The 18180-nt window shown below is 42.5% G+C and overlaps 2 long non-coding RNA genes across 2 annotated transcripts in view; both read right to left on the reverse strand.

Moving 5' to 3' along the window:
- The window catches only part of LOC131491997 (uncharacterized), a 51191-nt gene extending 47992 nt beyond the window's left edge, over positions 1–3199 (reverse strand). The window contains exon 1 of the long non-coding RNA XR_009251766.1: positions 3022–3199. This is a non-coding gene — a long non-coding RNA (uncharacterized LOC131491997). The remainder of the gene's footprint in view (positions 1–3021) is intronic.
- Positions 3200–4300: 1101 nt separating this feature from the next.
- The window catches only part of LOC131491999 (uncharacterized), a 54513-nt gene continuing 40633 nt past the window's right edge, over positions 4301–18180 (reverse strand). The window contains exon 4 of the long non-coding RNA XR_009251769.1: positions 4301–4381. This is a non-coding gene — a long non-coding RNA (uncharacterized LOC131491999). The remainder of the gene's footprint in view (positions 4382–18180) is intronic.

Raw genomic sequence — 18180 nt, forward strand, 5'->3', positions numbered from 1 at the left:
ATAAGCTGAAGTTGTCAGTGGGATGGAAGAGAGAAATGGATATAGGACAATTACGAAGGTTGACTTCACAAGGTTTGGTTTTTATGGGATTGGGAAAAAGTGAAGTCAAATATGGCATCTGGATCTCTGGCTTGAATGACTGGGTACCATTCATCAAGATTGGGGATGCCAAAGGAGGAACAGAGCTTCTTATGAAGTCCTCTTCTGCCCCCACCTCCTCTTCTTAATGCTAAAATGTATTCCCTGGGGTTCTTAATTTGACCTTTGTTGCTTCTCTTTTGACACACTTGATCTCAACGGTTTCAACCCTCCGCCACACACATCGACAGCCTGCTCAAGGTCCCAAAGGCACATCTCAGTTTATCATCTTTCTCTCAAAACCTACTCTACCTCAATCTTTTAATTAATAGAATCCAATCGTTATCTACCTATGCATTAAGAGGAGAGACCTAGAAGTCACTAGAAAGTTTAGCCTCTCACTTACCCCCACATGAAATCAGTCACCAACCCCTAGTTCCCCATTCCTTATGTCGCTAATATCTGCCCTCTCCCCCCAATCTCTCTGCTCCTATATTAGGCCATTATGGCTCACCTGAGTTCTTGACCAGGGTCCTATGTTTCCCCTATCACCACTCTGGTTAATCTACCTCTGCCTGCCCCCAAGCCTCCTTCTACTACACCTAAAGAGCTACTTCTAAAACACAAATCTCATTATGTCATCCCCTTGTTTATTACTCCTCAGTGGCTCTTCAGCATGTTATTTGAGGCTCACCTTTCCAACCTTATCTCCTGATATTAGCCCAACATACTTTGCATTCTTGTTTCCTGCCAACTTACCACTCTGAATAAAAACATGGCCCAAATGGCAAGTGCAGGCATCCTATATTGCTTTTAGTTCATTGAACCCTTGCAGAGCAAACAAAGTCAAAGCTTCTTATTGGGTCCCCAGTGTATTCACCATTGAAGGAATGAAATTCTTCATCAGTAGAAGTTTGTTGAGTGCTTTTTTGTGGGCAGTGTTCCCAAGATGCTCTGGGAAGTTTATTCTGTAAACTCTATTCTGTAAAATAAAGTTTCCTTATTCGAAGGCTCAGGAAACACGTTTGTCTTCTTATTCCTTAAATTTACCACCATTCTTTCTCATAGCCCAAAGCAGAATAGATCATCAAATCCTACATTGGGAGCATTGTCTATCCATATGGTATTAAGTAGTTCCTGCTAAAGGCTCCCAAACAGTTACTATTTATTGAGTAACTGCCAGCTCATGTATGCCTCACCTCAATCCCAAGAGTTTGGTATTATTATCTTATTTGACAGGTAAGAGATGCATCCATTGTATCCATGTATATCAATACACCCACTGGAGGCAATTGTAGACCACATGTTAGCATGCATCTAGTTCACGGCTCCTGGAAAGTGGTGCTCAAACAAATGTGTATTGGATGAGCAAATGAACGAATGAAACAAATATCTAGTAAGTGGCAGAGCTGGTATCCAACCTAAGGGATCTAACCACAGAGTGACTGCTCTACACTCATAATAGAAAGCCCAGGGTAGGAGAATGTCCACCTAAGAAGAGGCCTGACCATGCTCCTCTTTTCTCCACTCTTTCTGGGTGTTCTGTATGTGGTTTGAAAGACGAGTAGGAGGGGAAAAACCTGACCAATCTCACAATGGTGCTGAGAAGAAAATTTAAGGAGCATTTTACGAAACCTTGTAAATACACAGCACTGAAGAATAATTAAAGATGGTTCCCGGTATCAGCATTTAAGGCCCATTATGTGTTTCTTTATGAATGTTGAATATACCTTGTTTTCGAAGATTAAGGGAAGAAATGAGTGAAATACCCTTGCCTCATTCTCACCACTTCCCATCACCCTTACCACCCAGCTTGAAATGGCGAGATGAGTGAGTCTGTGTAACCTCCAGGGGGGTTGTTACGAGGTCACACAGATCCATACGTGTCTGATAGATTTACACTGAACACCCCTTGTGGGAAAATTACATTAACTAAAATGAGGTGAATTAGGTCCAGCTTTAGACATTGCCTATTAAACATAATCTATTACACTGTCAGGGACACTAAATTGTTTAATTCAACATTTTAAATGTGAGAAGTTAATGTTGGTGGAAGAGTTAAGCACATTATACATTTATCACCCAAAAGACAGAGATATGAAAATGTCTAAACCATTAGCCATATAATAGCTTCAAAGGCTTTATTCTGGTAACCTTAAATTGGTTAAATTATGAAACTACAATTAAGAATAATTATCCCCGCAGTAGTCAAGTAGATGCAGAAACCCCAAGAAGCAGACAGCTTGGCGTGGTAATATATCAGCTTACAACCTGAGTCAGCCTGAGTAGTGATACAGCCACCAAAACTACGTCCTTCTAATAACATTTCACAATGCATCAAGGAAGAGTTTGTGGCAATAAGCAAAGAAAAATTGGGAGATCCTAATCCAAACTTGTGTCCATCTAAATCAGGAAGTGAAAATACCCCAGAAATTTTGTCTGTTTGCTTAAATTATGAAAAAGATGATATTAAAGTCTTTATTTACATTGCAAGCCATCCATCTGCAAAACTATTCCGTAATCCCTGGGTTTTAAAAAGACTTTTGTGTCTGTAGATTTCAATAAATAAGCCAGTATTTTTTAAGTTAGTCAAGGCTGGCTGATTCTTAACATATATTTTTTTTCTTTGGATCTTACTTCCAAAGCTCTCCCTTCAAGGTCTACCATGTTTATCCTTCCTTTTTTCCCCATAACAACAATGCCAGGTCAAGTCCAAATAGTGACTACTCAACAAACATTTGCTGAATGAATGAGCAAAGACATGAATGGCAGACCTCACTGAGATACCTGAACAAAATCCCAGTTTTACCAAACTTCCCAGACCTTCTCTGCTCTTCTATGTCCCACAGACTTGACAAGTTAATCTGGCCCCAAACATGACTTTCCACACATCAGCCTCTTGCCCAAGAACTACCAATCACTGGTTTAATAATGAGATCCTACCTCACTTAGTTCCAGCTGACTGGACTTGACCCCTTTGCTCACATAGGTCCCCTTCCTGGAAATGAGCTGTGAATAGCTCTCTTCGAAGATCATGGGGGCTTCCCAACGCGTCAGAGTACAAATGTAGCTGTGGGCCACTCCTGATATACCAGGCCTCTCATTCCAAAGGCCAACGATGAGGTCCAGAAACAGATGGAAACATGCTGACGTTGCATGAATGCAGCTGCATTGAAGTGCTCCGAGGTTTTGTTAGCGATAAATATTTATCTATCCGAGAGCTTCTCAAACTTCAATAAACTCAAGAATCACTTGGAGGTCTGAGAGTCTGCATTTCCAACAAGCTCCCAGGTGACATGGACCATGCTGGTCCATTTTGAGTATCAAGGATCCACAGCAGGGGTTGTCACACTTGGTTGCACATTGGAATTATGTGGAGTGTTTAAAAAATACTAATGCTTTAGATGAACCCAGATGATTCTTTTTTTATTGGTCTGGGGTGCAGTCCAAGCATTGCGATTTTTAAAGCCTGTCTGATAATTCTACTGTGCAACCAAAGTTGAGAACCACTAACTTAGACCAGTGTTTTTCAAACTTTTTTTCATTATTTCCCCCTTAAGAAGAGGTTTCTTTAATTTTATTTTATTTATTCATTGAGAAAGGGGGAAAAAGAGCACGTGAGGGGAGAGGGGCAGGGGCAGAGAGAGAGAGAGAGAGAGAGAGAATCCCAAACAGGCTCCACGCTGTCAGCACAGAGGCCAATGCAGGGCTCGATCTCACGACGATGAGATCATGACCTGAGCCAAAAACCAATCTGCCACTTAACGGACTAAGCCACCCAGGCGCCCCCTTAAGGAGAGTTTTTAGACATTTTCCCTCTAAATAGTCCTCATGAAATTTTAATATCACAGATATACAGTATGGCAGTTTATATATTGTATGCATACCTGGGCTTTATACACAGAAAGGAAATTTTTTGTTCCCCAAGAAGCATTTTGCATGCTGTTGGGAGTGATATGACCCCTATTAAGAATGCATGCTTAGGGCCACCTGGGTGGCTTCTTTGGTTAAGCATCCAATTTTTGGTTTCAGCTCAGGTCAGCTAATGTTTCATGGGTTTGAACCCCACATTGGGCTCTGCACTGACAATGCAGAGCCGGCTTGGGATTCTCTCTCCCTCTCTCTGCACCTCCCCTGCTTACTCACTCTCTCTCAAAATAAATATATAAACATTTAAAAAAAATTTTTAAAAAGAATGCACGTTTTAGACTATGCCTACAGACCTGTCCAAGCATCCACACGTCTGTCTCCATCACAAATCCCTCCAAGCAGAAGCTGTAGGTCTAAGGCACAAAGGACCAGTCTGGAGAAAAACAACAGGAAGGCCATCAGATCATTGCACCCCCACTCCTGCATCCCAAGCATGACTGACTGTATGGCCTGAAATTCCTTTGTACTTTCTACCACCTCACTATCCTATAACCACAAAGGACAGTGAATGTGAATGTCCTGCCTCATTCAAGTAAGTCAGCTATGGTACTTGCCAGGATATCCCTATGTGTGTTCAGAAGCCAAGCCTCCTTCATATTGCCTAGAGACAAATGGGCTTTCCATCATTGCGTAAGGCAAAACATCTATAGGAGATCTTTTTTTAATTCCAGTGTAATTAACATACAGTTTTATATTAGTTTCAGTGTACAATATAGTGATTCAACAATTCTACACATTTCTCAGCGCTCGTCGTAAGTGTACTCTTAACCCCCTTCACCTATTTCACCCATTCCCCCCCCCTTTTCCCTCTGGTAACCATCTGTTTGTTCTCTATAGTTAAGAGTCTGTTTTTTGGTTTGTCTCTTTTTTTCCTTTGTTCATTTGTTTGTTTCTTAAATTCCACCTATGAGCGAAATCATACGGTATTTGTCTTTCTCTGACTGATTTATGTTGCTTAGCATCATACTCTCTGGATCCATCCATGTCGTTGCAAATGGCAAGATTTCCTTCTTTTTCTTTCTGAGTAATATTCCCATATGTGTGTGTGTGTGTGTGTGTGCGCATATACATATGTGTGTGTATGTGCGTGCATATACATATGTGTGTGTATGTGTGTGCATATTCATGTGTGTGTGTGTGTGTGTGTGTGTGTGTATATATATATATATATATATATATGTCATGTCTTCTCTATCATCCTTCAATGGACATGTGGGCTGCTTCCATATCTTGGCTACTGCAAATAATGCTGTAATAAACATAGGGATGCATATATCTTTTTGATTTAGTGTTTTCATATTCTTTGGGTAAATACCCAGTAGTGCAATTACCGGATCGTGTGGTAGTCCAATTCTATTTTTTGAGGAACCTCCATACTGTTTTTCAGAGTGGCTGCACCAGTTTATATTCCCACCAACAGTGCAGAAGTGTTCCTTTTTCTCCACATCCTCACCAACAGTTGTTGTTTCTATAGGAGACATTTTTTAACGTACATGCTAAACCCCAATACTCCCTGAGGTTATACCACAACTTGTGTAAATTGTGTAGGAAAAGTGGGTCACAGCTCTCAGGGGAAAACAGCAGTGTTGTCTCTAATTCTAAAGACAGAGAGTACCCTCTAATTCTAGTGTTAAATCCTAACTATAGAGAAGGCCAGTGAAAATGTGGTAGCAAAAGGGGGCAGGGATGTGTGAAAAGAAAGGGAGGGAAAAATGAACTAACATCATCACATGTCTCCTTTGTGCCAGCGGATGATGTACATTAGTTCACTGAACTTCCATCATAACTCTGAGAGGTGGATATCATTCTCCCATGTTACAGACAGAAGCCCTGAGATTCTGAAACTCCCCAAGATCTACTTCTAGTAAGTGCAGGAGCCAGCATTCAAATCCTTGTCTGTTGGGCTCCAAATCCAGTGCTCCTTCTGTTCTAGCATGCTGTTCTCCCAGCCTCAGGTGAAACCAAAAAACAAAAAATGAACCACTATAACCATTAAGGACAGTCTTCCACATTTTAAACCAGGAATATCAGGGTGACCTGACTGTGACAACAGGAACTCTGGGTCCCGCAGCAGCTCCAGAACATACATGAAAGGCTGAAATAGACATGAAAAATCTTCAAGGGGGAATCTGCAACCAGGACATCCACATGACATGGATTTAAGTCTGAACCCCAGTGAGACACCAGAGGTCATGAGGACTAAGGCACAGAAGGAAGAGAGAAGCAGTGACGAGGCAAGACTTGGCTCCATTTGACTTTAAATAGTACAAAAAATGGGGACCTGAGTTGCCTGAGGACACAATGTCACCAGAAGCTAAGGTGGCTCTTTGAGTCTCCCTTTTGTGGATAGGGTGTCTGATAAAGCATTTGTAGACTTTCAGGCATGTTCAGATTATTGTGGTTCAGATGGTGGTAAGAATTCCAGGAAGTAGAAACAGATTGGAAAATGGATGCCCCCAGAAAAAAAAGTAACTTGCTTTCCTTAAAGGGTAGGGCCCTGAGCTGACAGCCCTCTGCTCTACATGGGCCCTTCAGACCTCAGTGCAGAGGTAGAGGAAAGAGAACAAATTGTCAAGCCAACCCCTGAGACTCTAAAACTTGATATTCACTCCTTGGAAGAAAAAGACAGATTCCCCTCCATTCCCCACCCCGACCTAAAGCCTGACCTCATCAGAAAAAAGGCCTTTTTCCTTCCTTCTGGGGCAAAACCAAAGAGGCCCCAAAGCTCATGGAGGGAAGGATGCCTAGGAACCTGAGTTCTCACGTGCACACAGAGACACAGAACCCACAAGAAAGCTAATCATTAACATCTGCCTTTCTGCCTTTATCCAAGAGAGAATCTGCTTCCCTCTCGTTGGCTCTCTTTCTCTCTGTCTAGACTGTGTTGTAGCCTGAAACCCATCCACCACCATGATGGATCACCCCTGGTGAGTTACAGAGCTGGCCCACACATCTCTCTAAGAGGATTGCAGAGGAAATCCTAGGGGTGAACCATTTGTCTTACCATCACCAACTGTGCTACTAAATACAGCCCCCCCTCTCTTCCCCAGCAACACCACAGTGTAAAGACCCATGTGAGGGAGACTACTTCCTGTGGAAGCCTGCTACATCAAGTTATTTTTCACCATAACACACTTGTGGAAAGGGGGAATACTCCTGAATAATACACTGAAAGCTAAAGTCCCCCCTTCCTCCAACATTTTCCACTCATAACCACCCAAAGCCAGAAATTGCTCAGAAATATAAGAGCTGCTGCAGGCAGGGAAGAGACCTGGGCACCCACATTTCTCTCTCAGCCACAATAATCTGAACATGACTGAAAGTCTACAAATGCTCTACCAGAGGCCCTACCCACAGACGGGAGATTCAAAGGACTACCATGTAAAAGTTAATCTCCTCCGAGAAATTTGTTCAGACTATTGCCACAGTATTTTCAAATGGATGGATGGACTAAAAATAGATTTATTCCTAGCACCCCCTACAGTCAGGTGTCTGCCATGCTTGAATCAGGCAGAACCAGTCCATTAGGCAGAGGGAAGAGGGGTGCCCTGTCTACAGGTACTTTGCGGGGGAGTTCGTGCCCTGTCCTCGCCTTGCTACATTGATCACGCTCCTCAATTTGTTTAGCCAGTTGACTTCCACTCAACATGTTTATTAAAATATTGAGTAAGAATTGGCAATGCTGGGTAATGCTGGCCTGGCAGGAGAATCCCCACATGGTGTTTTTACAAGAGCAGTTCAAAGGGCCCCTCTGAACTGGCATCACAGAAGTTCACGTTCCCAGGAGTAGTGAAGCGGAAATAGTTTATTTGCTGAATATTTACCCAAGCACAATTACACTTGATAGGCAGATTCATTCCAAGAGGCAAACTTTACTTTGAATCTCTCACTAAAGCTAACAGGAACATATCTGCACATTTTGAGGCAAGACATCTGCCAGCAGAGACCCATCTCTGTTTGGCATAAGAATTGTACAATAAGACCAAATTTCTGGTAGTTGTTCAGTGAGAACATTATGGCTCAGCAGCAAAGATTGACAATGTTTGAACAGATCAAGATAGTAGCAAATACCTAGAGAATTTACCAACACTGAAATAAAAGGAAGGTAGGAGGGAAGAGGGGGAAAAGAGAGAGAAAATGAAAGAGAAGAAAGAAAGAAAGAAAGAAAGAAAGAAAGAAAGAAAGAAAAAGAAAAAGAAAGAAAGAAAGGAATACAGCAGGGGAGGGAAAGAGGGAAGGAGAAAAAGAATTTAAAACATGAGAAAGAAAGAAGTCCAGCACATTCTTACTAGTCTGAACTAGTGGACATTCCCCGGATTCACTGCTCTATAAATTCATTGAGTAATTTGTGCAAATCCCCTGGACAGCTGTCAGATACTCCTCATCTCCCCACCAGCCTATCCCTTCATGGAAAAGCTCATTACATTAAAAGTGGAGGATTAAATTAAAAGTGTGGTATAGAATGCCACCATTCTTTTGTAAAAGGGCTGGGCATCAACATCCGTTGTAATTGCCTGTATTTTCGTGGATGCCCATACAACCAATCTGGAAGTACATACCGGCAATGCAACAGTGCTTACCTGGGGTGTGATGCAGGGCTGGGGGTGAGACAGAGGAGAAGAGAGACACTTCCTTGGCTGCCTTTTTATGCCTTTTGATATTTGAACCATGCGAATGTGTTGCCTATCTAAACAATGACATGAGAGAATGAGAAACTACAAAAATTATTTAAATGGCAGCCAGCAGCTCTGCACTGACAGCACGGAGCCTGCTGGAGATTCTCTCTCTCCCTCTCTCTCTGCCCCTCCTCAGCTTGCGCGCACTCGTGCTTGCTCTTGCTCTCTCTCTCTCTCTCAAAATAAATAAATAAACTAAAAACAACAAAAACATGGCAGGGATGCCTGGGTGGCTCAGTCGGTTAAGCAACCGACTTCAGCTCAGGTCATGCTCTCAATGGTCATGAGGCTCTGTGCCGACAGCTCAAAGCCTGGAGCCTGCTTTGGATTCTGTGTCTCCAGCTCTCTCTGACCCTCCCCCACTCATGCTCTGCCTCTCTCAAAAATAAATAAACATTTAAAAAATGGCAGGCAGCAGAAGTCCCACAGGTCTTTCATCAGACTGGGAAAGAAGGAGGAGGAGAGATCCAACCTCCTTCCCTCCAATCCTGCCACCTGCCTTTTCCCTTCCCTCCCTTAAAGTCACTGGGACATCTCAGGGCTCAGCAGAAGTTGAGGCTGTGACAGCTGTCTGGCCCTAGGAACAATAATAAGTAAGCCCCAAACTGGAAACCTCAAAGCAAAGAAAGTCTAAACCTTTCGGTCAAGACAAGAATAGAAGCACTTGGCAGGGAGAAGTGCCCGAGGGTTTGTGAAGCAGACCAGTTAAGAGCGGCTGATCTTGGGACACCTGGGTGGCTCAGTCTAAGTGTCTGACTTCGGCTCAGGGCATGATCTCACAGTTTGTGAGCTCGAGCCCCGCGTCGGGCTCTGTGCTGATGGCTCAGAGCCTGGAACCTGCTTCAGAGTCTGTGTTTCCCTCTCTCTGCCCCTTCCCCACGCATTCTCTCTCTCTCTCTCTCTCTCTCTGTCTCTCTCTGTCTCTCTCTCTCTCTCTCTCAAAAATGAATAAATGTTTAAAAAAATTAAAAAAAAAAAAAAAAAGAGCGGCTGATCTGTGGCCAGAAACTTAAGGCAACGCCTCTCCTCTTGGAGCTTTGCTTTCCTCCTCCAAGAAGCTGGCATGGGAAAGACCCATTGAGGGCAGCTGAGACAGCACCCAGCAAATTGCCTGGAGGAGGGGCGGAGCTGGGGTATTGTTCTGCTTCACCGCTCTCTGTGACCACTGTTCAAAGCAGCCTTGGGCTCCGAGAAAAAAGAATAATAGGCACAAGATTAAGATTTCAGCAAATTCTATACATGATCATTGGACAATGTGGGGTGTGTTTCTGTTCTATAAAAGTAGCACAATGGAGAGGGAAAAAACCTGCCTTTGAAACCAGAAAGACAGGCTTCACTCCAGATGCCTTCTACTTGCTAACTCTGAGCCTTCAGACAAATGGCTTAGTCTCTCTGTTGCTGAGTTTCTTCATCTGCTAAATAGGATGACCCCAGGATCTTCCTTAGGAGGAGCGATACATGTGAGCATGTGAGCGATACAGGGCCTAGATCAGAGGTGGTACCCAGAAAAGGGAACTGTTCACTGAAGTAGGAACCTGGGGGTGATGGTAACAGACCAGGATCTAAGTGAATGAGTGAGTTCCTCCAGCCAATATGTTTTGGTATTACTATTATCAATTTTGCAGTTAGTTCTTTGCCTTAACACAGAAGCTATGATTTGTTGTTGTTATTTTTACTTTCTGTTCGTTTGTTTGTTTAAGGCATAATATTTGCAATAATGCTGGAAAGAGTGCCACAGGGCCAATGTTGAACGCATCTCACTCATTATTCACTCTGTCATGCTGAAAATAGCATTATTACTCCAACTCGCAGCGACCTAAGACACCCCTCACAGAGAACCTACTATATTTGGTGCTTAGAGCAGATAGTTTTTTAACACCTTCTTCTCCACAAAACAAAATTAGTTTCAGTTATACTCATGTTGTATGAGTAATAACCATCATTTTTTGATGTATTTGTTCTTTAGTTGTAGAACGATTAATTTAAAAAGAAGAAATTGCTATTTTAAGGATGTTATTCAAAATTTAGTAAAATCTGTCATTTAAGAACTAATATCTGGACTTACTGCACAAAAGTGTTATGCTTTTCAGTTACTGTTTTGAATTTTAAACCCCAAATCTCCAAGTACTCCCATGGGTTAACAATTAAAATAACTTGGGCTCTGAGTTTTCATCTTTAGTTCACTGGGCTATCATTGTTTATTTTGAATTTTCTATTTAAATACAGACTATGAGGGGTGCTCAGTCAGTTAAGCGTCCAGCTCAGGTCGTGATCTCACGGTCCGTGGGTTCAAGCCCAGCGTCGGGCTCTGTGCTGACAGCTCGGAGTCCAGGGCCTGCTTCGGATTCTGTGTCTCCCTCTCTTTCTCTGTTCCTCCTTTGCTTGTGCTCTCTCTCTCTCTCTCAAAACTGAGTAAACATTAAAAAAAAATTATTTTTAATAAAAAAAAAAAATACAGACTATGCACTATCACAGGGGTTGGAGACACATACAATGCCCAAAAACAGCTTGAACAACTCCAGACTGTTACACATTTATTCTCAAAACGAACATGTAACTGAGTCCATGCCCATTGGAGATCCATTATATAATCCAAATTAACTTCCGTGAAGAATACAGTCCTTACTAAAGAGTAAGAAACAAAATCATGCTAATTTGAAGCTGACATATGTATTATTAAATCTCAACAGTAATCTTAATCATTTTAGAATGCAGACAAACAGAAAGTTGTTTTTTTTGTTTTTTTTTTTGGATAGGAGTATTTTATCACTGACATGGTTTAGAACTGCCCAACTGCGAAAAAAGCAAACCGCTTTTAGTTGCTTTTATTGCTTTAAAATTCTCTGCAGATATTGCCGCACCCAAGGCAGACCACTTCTACCCACAATATGTGGGCCCCTTACCCACCCATCAATCCAGCCATCATGGTCCCCAATTCCCAACCTTAGCGCATTGAAAGAAGAGATGCATGTTAATCAAAAGAGCATTTGTTGATGAAGCTGTTCCCATGCTTCTTTTCACATCAGGCCGTTTGGCCTTGGGATTGGTTTATATGCAATCTAAGGCGTTGTTGAAACTTACAAGAAGGTGTTGCCAAGAGTAAGCTGGCTGGTTGGCTGGCAGTGGAGGGTTTCACTTAGCATGGCATTATATTGAGGAGTTTACCATGTCTCAAGTTTATTCCACAGCTTTGCAGGTCTGGAAACTGGGGCTTTTCCACTACTCCCAGAGGATATATTGAAGATGCTCCAGTATTGAAACCAACAGTGTGTTCATTACAATGGAGAACATGGCATTCCCATGACCACAAGGCTAACCCACCTATCTGGCTTTTCCCATGTGATGGATTTTTGTTACTCTTCCCATATTTGGAGACTTTTCTCTTCGTGAGTGGCATCTTCCAAGGTAGAATCCAAAAGTAGGCTTTCCTAGACTCCCTTGAAGCTAAAGAAAAGCCATATGACCTAGACTTTTCCAATCAGACACACACACACACACGAGATTTTGATCTAACACTGAGCAGAATCTGATTTTTTTACGAGGATGACATCGAGGGTGCTTTTCAGGCAGCAGTGGCCAATGACTTAGTATCTGCCTTCTAGCCATTAACTGTGCACTCTCCCATATCTTTAACCATGGTGACAACAGTGAGATTGTCCCTGGAGCTATCCCATCACGAGGTCTGCTTCAGGCCCCAGAGCACCCGAGCACAACCCTCTGGACCCCCCAGAGAGGATGTGAGCTATCCCAGATCCTATAATAAACTTCATTTCTGTGTAATTTAGCTGGAATGGGTCTTGTTATTTTCAATATCCTAGGAAGCCAGATTAGTAATTAGAAGATCATATATAGAGTATACAGTGTGAGTAGACAGTACTAAGGGGTGTTTTATGCAAACCAGATAATAATTGTTTATCAGAGTACCTCGCTATGATTTCCCCCAAATAGGTATTCTACCCTAGACAGGGATATACGTGTATTGGCAGAGTTTTCTTCTCCTAAATCCACTTTTTATGCTATAATAAATCTGCTCTTTCTTGTACTATATTAATAATACTGGTTAAATTACCAGTCGAGCTGCTGTCCCCATGGGCTGACACCTCCCATTTAATTTTATTTGAGCAGTCTAATTTATTTCTACTTAATTCTGCAATCTTATTTCTAGACTCCCATGGGCCAACTCCTCCCTTTTAATTTTATTTAATTAGTCTAATTTATTTCTATTTAATTAATCCACCTTATTTCTGGGTTATTGATGAGCATCTCACTGGTACCCTCATATACCACCTACAGCTGACATAAGTTTTGGAGTGGTTTTTTTTTCAAGATTTTTAAAGATATGGTAGCGTAATTGCACTGTGAACTAAGTAGGGCCGCCACTCACAGCAAACTTCCCCATACTCTCACAAACTCACCACGAGCTGTTTAATAAGTGTAGGAAATTCAATTGTTTCAACACTTTTAAAGCTGCCATTTTGTTTCAAAACAGCAGACCTAACCACAAATCAAATGTAACTGGCTACAACATGGGCTAAACATTACTCCTCCACTTCTAAAGTTGTTGTGACACATATCTACACATTGACTGATAAGAGGTGCTGCTGAGAAAAAGGACTCACAACTGGTCAATCAGCTCCTGAAATAGGTTGTTTTCAGGCAACCCTGGCAAAGGCAGAGGGGACGAACAAGTTGCCCCTTGAATTCCACAGATTCCAAAATTACAGAATGCTGTAAGATCAGGCTCCTATGGGACCTCTATATGCCTGGATATACTTAAATTATTTTGCTGTCTTATGAAGTTATTTCCAAGCAAGGTGATTGTGGGCAGTGTAGAATACTAATTTTCTAATACAGCTCTCCTGTAATATTTTATTTATTGCATTGTTTGTCTTTGTTCTATTTTAGCCTTACAAGGTGAACTAAAGTTTACCCAGAAAGATGCTTTTGATAAGTTCACTGCATTCAGAAGATTTGTCAGCTGTCAAAAGTTTTCCCTGGGCTTTCAAACATCCTTCTTTACTTTTGACAAGAAAATGTTCACTAAGCCATTTAAATCATACACCAGCAGTAAGCCAGAAGTTTAAAAGAGAATATTCTATCCTCGGCCAGGATGGAACTTCCTTTAAAAAAAGAAAAATAATATACTTAGACTGGAAAAGAGTTTTTCTTGTAGTCACTCCTAAGAAGGACATTTTGAATGAAAATTAAATGTTCTTTCAATTTTGACGTAGCAGAATATTTAAAACGAAGTTTTCTTTCCATTAATTTTTCCTCTCCTAGATTTCAAGAGAAATTGACTTAAAATTTCAAACTCTTAAAATCGTAAACTGCCAGACCCAAGAACTTTGTAGAACACTGTGGTGTCCATAAGTTGGTATCATCATAGAAGTGCATTGTAATCAAAATGTCCCCATGGCCGTTATCTGGTCTAGTGTTACTCAAACTTCAGGATTTTTGTTATATTGTGCATTACCTGCATATTTGTTTACAGTATCTTTCTATAGACCAACATACTTTGTATACTTATGTAAAATTGACTTTGCCTTAAGCATTAATATCCATAGAGTCAAGGACTTGGTGTATATGATAATGACTACTTAGATGCTCACCAATTTAATTTCCTGTTCTTAGTGACACAGGAAGACTGCCCTTCCCAACCTCCCTGTGTTAGGTTGGCCCCACATGACTGGATTCTGGCCAATGCAATCTGGGCAGAAGGGAAACACTTACAAAGCTGGTCGCTAAAACATCCTGCTTGCTTTCTCTTGCTCTCATTCTGCCACTTGTGTGACTAGAGACAATGTATTCTGAAATGGCAGCATTCAGCACCCTAACTGCTCAGAGGAGTGTTGGCCATAAGAGCATCCAGGTCTGCACCAGACTTTACATGAACAGCCAAAAACCAAAACAAAACAAAACAAAAACATTTTCTTTTATTGAGCTATTGAGATTTTTCAGTTGTGCCTGGGAGTCCCCAGAATCACCCCTGGATCCAGTGATTCAACTGAACGACTCACAGAACTTAGAAAGCTGTTATACAGAGGTCATTATAGTGGAAGGATAGAGAAATCAGAAAAGGCAGAGGCACACGGGGCAGAGTCCAGGAGAGACCAGGCACAAGCATCCAGTTATCTTCTCCCAATCCAGTCATGTGAACATCACCTAATTCTCCCAGTACTGAGAGTGACAACATGCATGAAGTACTGCCAACCAAGGAAATTCATCTAAGCCTTGTGTCCAGGGCGTTGATCACCCATGTGTCTGACCCTCGTTCCATTTCCTTCAGAGATCAAACTGATACTGTGTGGCCCATGACCCCCACCATAAATCACACTGTGAATATAAACTATCTGACATGGCACAAGACCTCAGGTAAACAAAGACACTCTAAACAGACAGGTTGTTTCAAGGGCTTAGAGGTTGTCTCCCAAGAACTAGGAAACAATCAAACTTTTCCTTGGAATGTTTAGAGTTTGAACCACCCAGACCTGCTGAGTTAATCTTTTACTATAAAATGACCTATTTGTTACACAGCATGGCCTAACTTACCCTGACTAATGTAGCATATACATTACAGGTTTGTCTAATACACACGAAGATACCCAAATGGTAAAAGAAATGTTTCCTCATGCACTTTTTAAAATTATCTTGTACACTAACAGTAGTACACAGACCATATTGTGGGAAACATTGATCCGGTGCAACCTCACTTTAAATGTGTAAAAGGTGGAGACCTGGGAAGATTGCAGCGTAGGAAGATGCTGTGCTCACCTCATCCTGCTGATCACTTAGATTCCACCCACATCTGCCTAAATAACCCAGAAAACCACCAGAAGACTAGCAGAATGGACTCTCTGGAGCCAAGCGTAGACAAGAGGCCCACGGAAGAGGGTAGGAAGGGTGGAGAGGAGGTGCATGCTACACAGACTGGCCGGAGGGAGCCAGGGCAGTGGAGGGGCAGCCCGCCCTACAAGGCAGAGCCCCCAAAGTCTGGCTTGCAAAAGCAGAGGGGTGGGACTCCATGAGTTCTGACAGCCAGTGGGACATAACCTCCGGAATGTTAAAAGTCAACAGCTCTGCTCTTGGAGAGTGGGGAGGGTGAGAGGATGCCGGGAGAAAGAGTTGTTGAGCCACGGAAGACAGAGCTCAGCTTGGCGGGGAACAAAGGTGTTGGTAAGTGCCATCTCCCTCTCCCATCCTCCAGCTGAAATTCCAAAAGGAACCTGTTCCCATCACTGAACTTTCTTCTACCGCACAAACACCCAAGGCTGTGCTTCTGTGGATCCATCCCCCCGACGGGTCTGCCTCCCTCCTGGTGCTGCACGGCCCCTCCCGCAGGGGACCACCGAAGGCAAAGTGAGCTAAGCCTGCCCCTCCCACCCCTGTGCACCTTGTGGATCCACCCCAGCTAATACGCCAGGTCCCATCGAAGCAGCACCACAAGCCTGGCAGTGTGCAAGTAGCCCAGACAGGGGCCACACCACTCCACAGTGAGTCTTGCCCCTGGGAGAGGGGAAGATAAGGTACACACCAGTCTGACTGTGGCCCCAGCAGTGGGCTGGGGGCAGACATCAGGTCTGACTGCGGCCCTGCCCACCAACACAAGTTACTCCAGACAGCACAGGGGAGGTGCCCTGGAGTTTGGAGCCATGGCAGGGACTACCCAAAATGACGAAATGGAAGAATTCTCCTCAAAAGAAACTCCAAGAAGTAGTGACAGCTAACGAATTGATCAAAACTGATTTAAGCAGGGGCACCTGGGTGGCTCAGTTGGTTGAGCTTCCGACTTTGGCTCAGGTCATGATCTCACGGTTGGTGGGTTCAAGCCCCGCGTCGGGCTCTGTACTGACAGCTCAGAGCCTGGAGCCTGCTTTGGATTCTTTGTCTCCTCTCTCTCTCTGCTCCTGCCCCACTCATGCTCTGTCTGTCTCTCTCTCTCTCAAAGATGAATAAGCAGGGGCGCCTGGGTGGCGCAGTCGGTTAAGCGTCCGACTTCAGCCAGGTCACGATCTCGCGGTCCGTGAGTTCGAGCCCCGCGTCAGGCTCTGGGCTGATGGCTCGGAGCCTGGAGCCTGTTTCCGATTCTGTGTCTCCCTCTCTCTCTGCCCCTCCCCCGTTCATGCTCTGTCTCTCTCTGTCCCAAAAATAAATAAAAAATGTTGGAAAAAAAAAAAATTTTTTTTAAAAAAAGATGAATAAGCATTAAAAAAAATAAATAATTTTTAAAAAACTGATTTAAGCAATATAACAGAACAAAAATTTAGAATAATAGTCATAAAATTAATTGCTGGGCTTGAGAAAAGCATAGAGGACAGCAGAGAATCTATTGCTACAGAGATCAAGGGACTAAGAAATAGTCATGAGGAGCTAAAAAATGCTATAAATGAGGTGCAAAATAAAATAGAGGCGGCCATAGCATAGATTGAAGAGGCAGAGGAGAGAATAGATGAATTGGAAGATAAAATTATGGAAAAAGAGGAAGCTGAGAAAAAGATTAAAAAAATCCAGGAGTACGAGGGGAGAATTAGAGAACTAAGTGATGCAATCAAACAGAACAATATCCGTATCATAGGAATGCAGAAGAAGAAGAGAGAAAGGGGGTGAAGGTGTACTTGAACAAATCATAGCTGAGAACTTCCCTGATCTGGGGAAGGAAAAAGGCATTGAAATCCAAGAGGCACAGAGAACTCCCTTCAGACATAACTTGAATCGATCTTCTGCATGACATATCATAGTGAAACTGGCAAAATACAAGGATAAAGAGAAAATTCTGAAAGCAGCTAGGGATAAACAGGCTATAACTTACAAAGATAGAAATATAAGAGTAGTGGCAGACCTATCTACTGAAACTTGGCAGGCCAGAAAGGAATGGCAGGAAATCTTCAGTGTGATGAACAGGAAAAATAGGCAGCCAAGAATCCTTTATCCAGCAAGTCTGTCATTCAGAATAGAAGGAAATATAAAGGTCTTCCCAAACAAACAAAGAAAAACTGAAGGAATTCATCACCACTAAACCAGCTCTACAAGAGATCCTAAGGGGAATTCTGTGAGTGAAATGTTGCAAGGACCACAAAGTACCAGAGACATCACTACAAGCATGAAACCTACAGACATCACAATGACTCTAAACCCATATCTTTCAATAATAACACTGAATGTAAATGGACTAAATGCTCCAACCAAAAGACATAGGATAACAGAATGGATAAAAGAACAAGACCCATCTATTTGCTGTCTACAAGAGACTCATTTTAACCTGAGAACACCTTCAGATTGAAAGTGAGGGGATGGAGAATTATCTATCATGCTACTGGAAGTCAAAAGAAAGCTGAAGTAGCCATACTTATATCAGACAAACTAGACTTTAAATTAAAGGTTGTAACAAGAGATGAAGAAGGGCATTATATAATAATTACAGGGTCTATCCATCAGGAAGAGCTAACAATTATAAATGTCTATATGCCGAATACGGGAGCCCCCAAATATATAAAACAAT

This window comes from Neofelis nebulosa, chromosome 12 (assembly GCF_028018385.1).
Source record: "Neofelis nebulosa isolate mNeoNeb1 chromosome 12, mNeoNeb1.pri, whole genome shotgun sequence".
Classification (NCBI taxonomy): domain Eukaryota; kingdom Metazoa; phylum Chordata; class Mammalia; order Carnivora; family Felidae; genus Neofelis; species Neofelis nebulosa.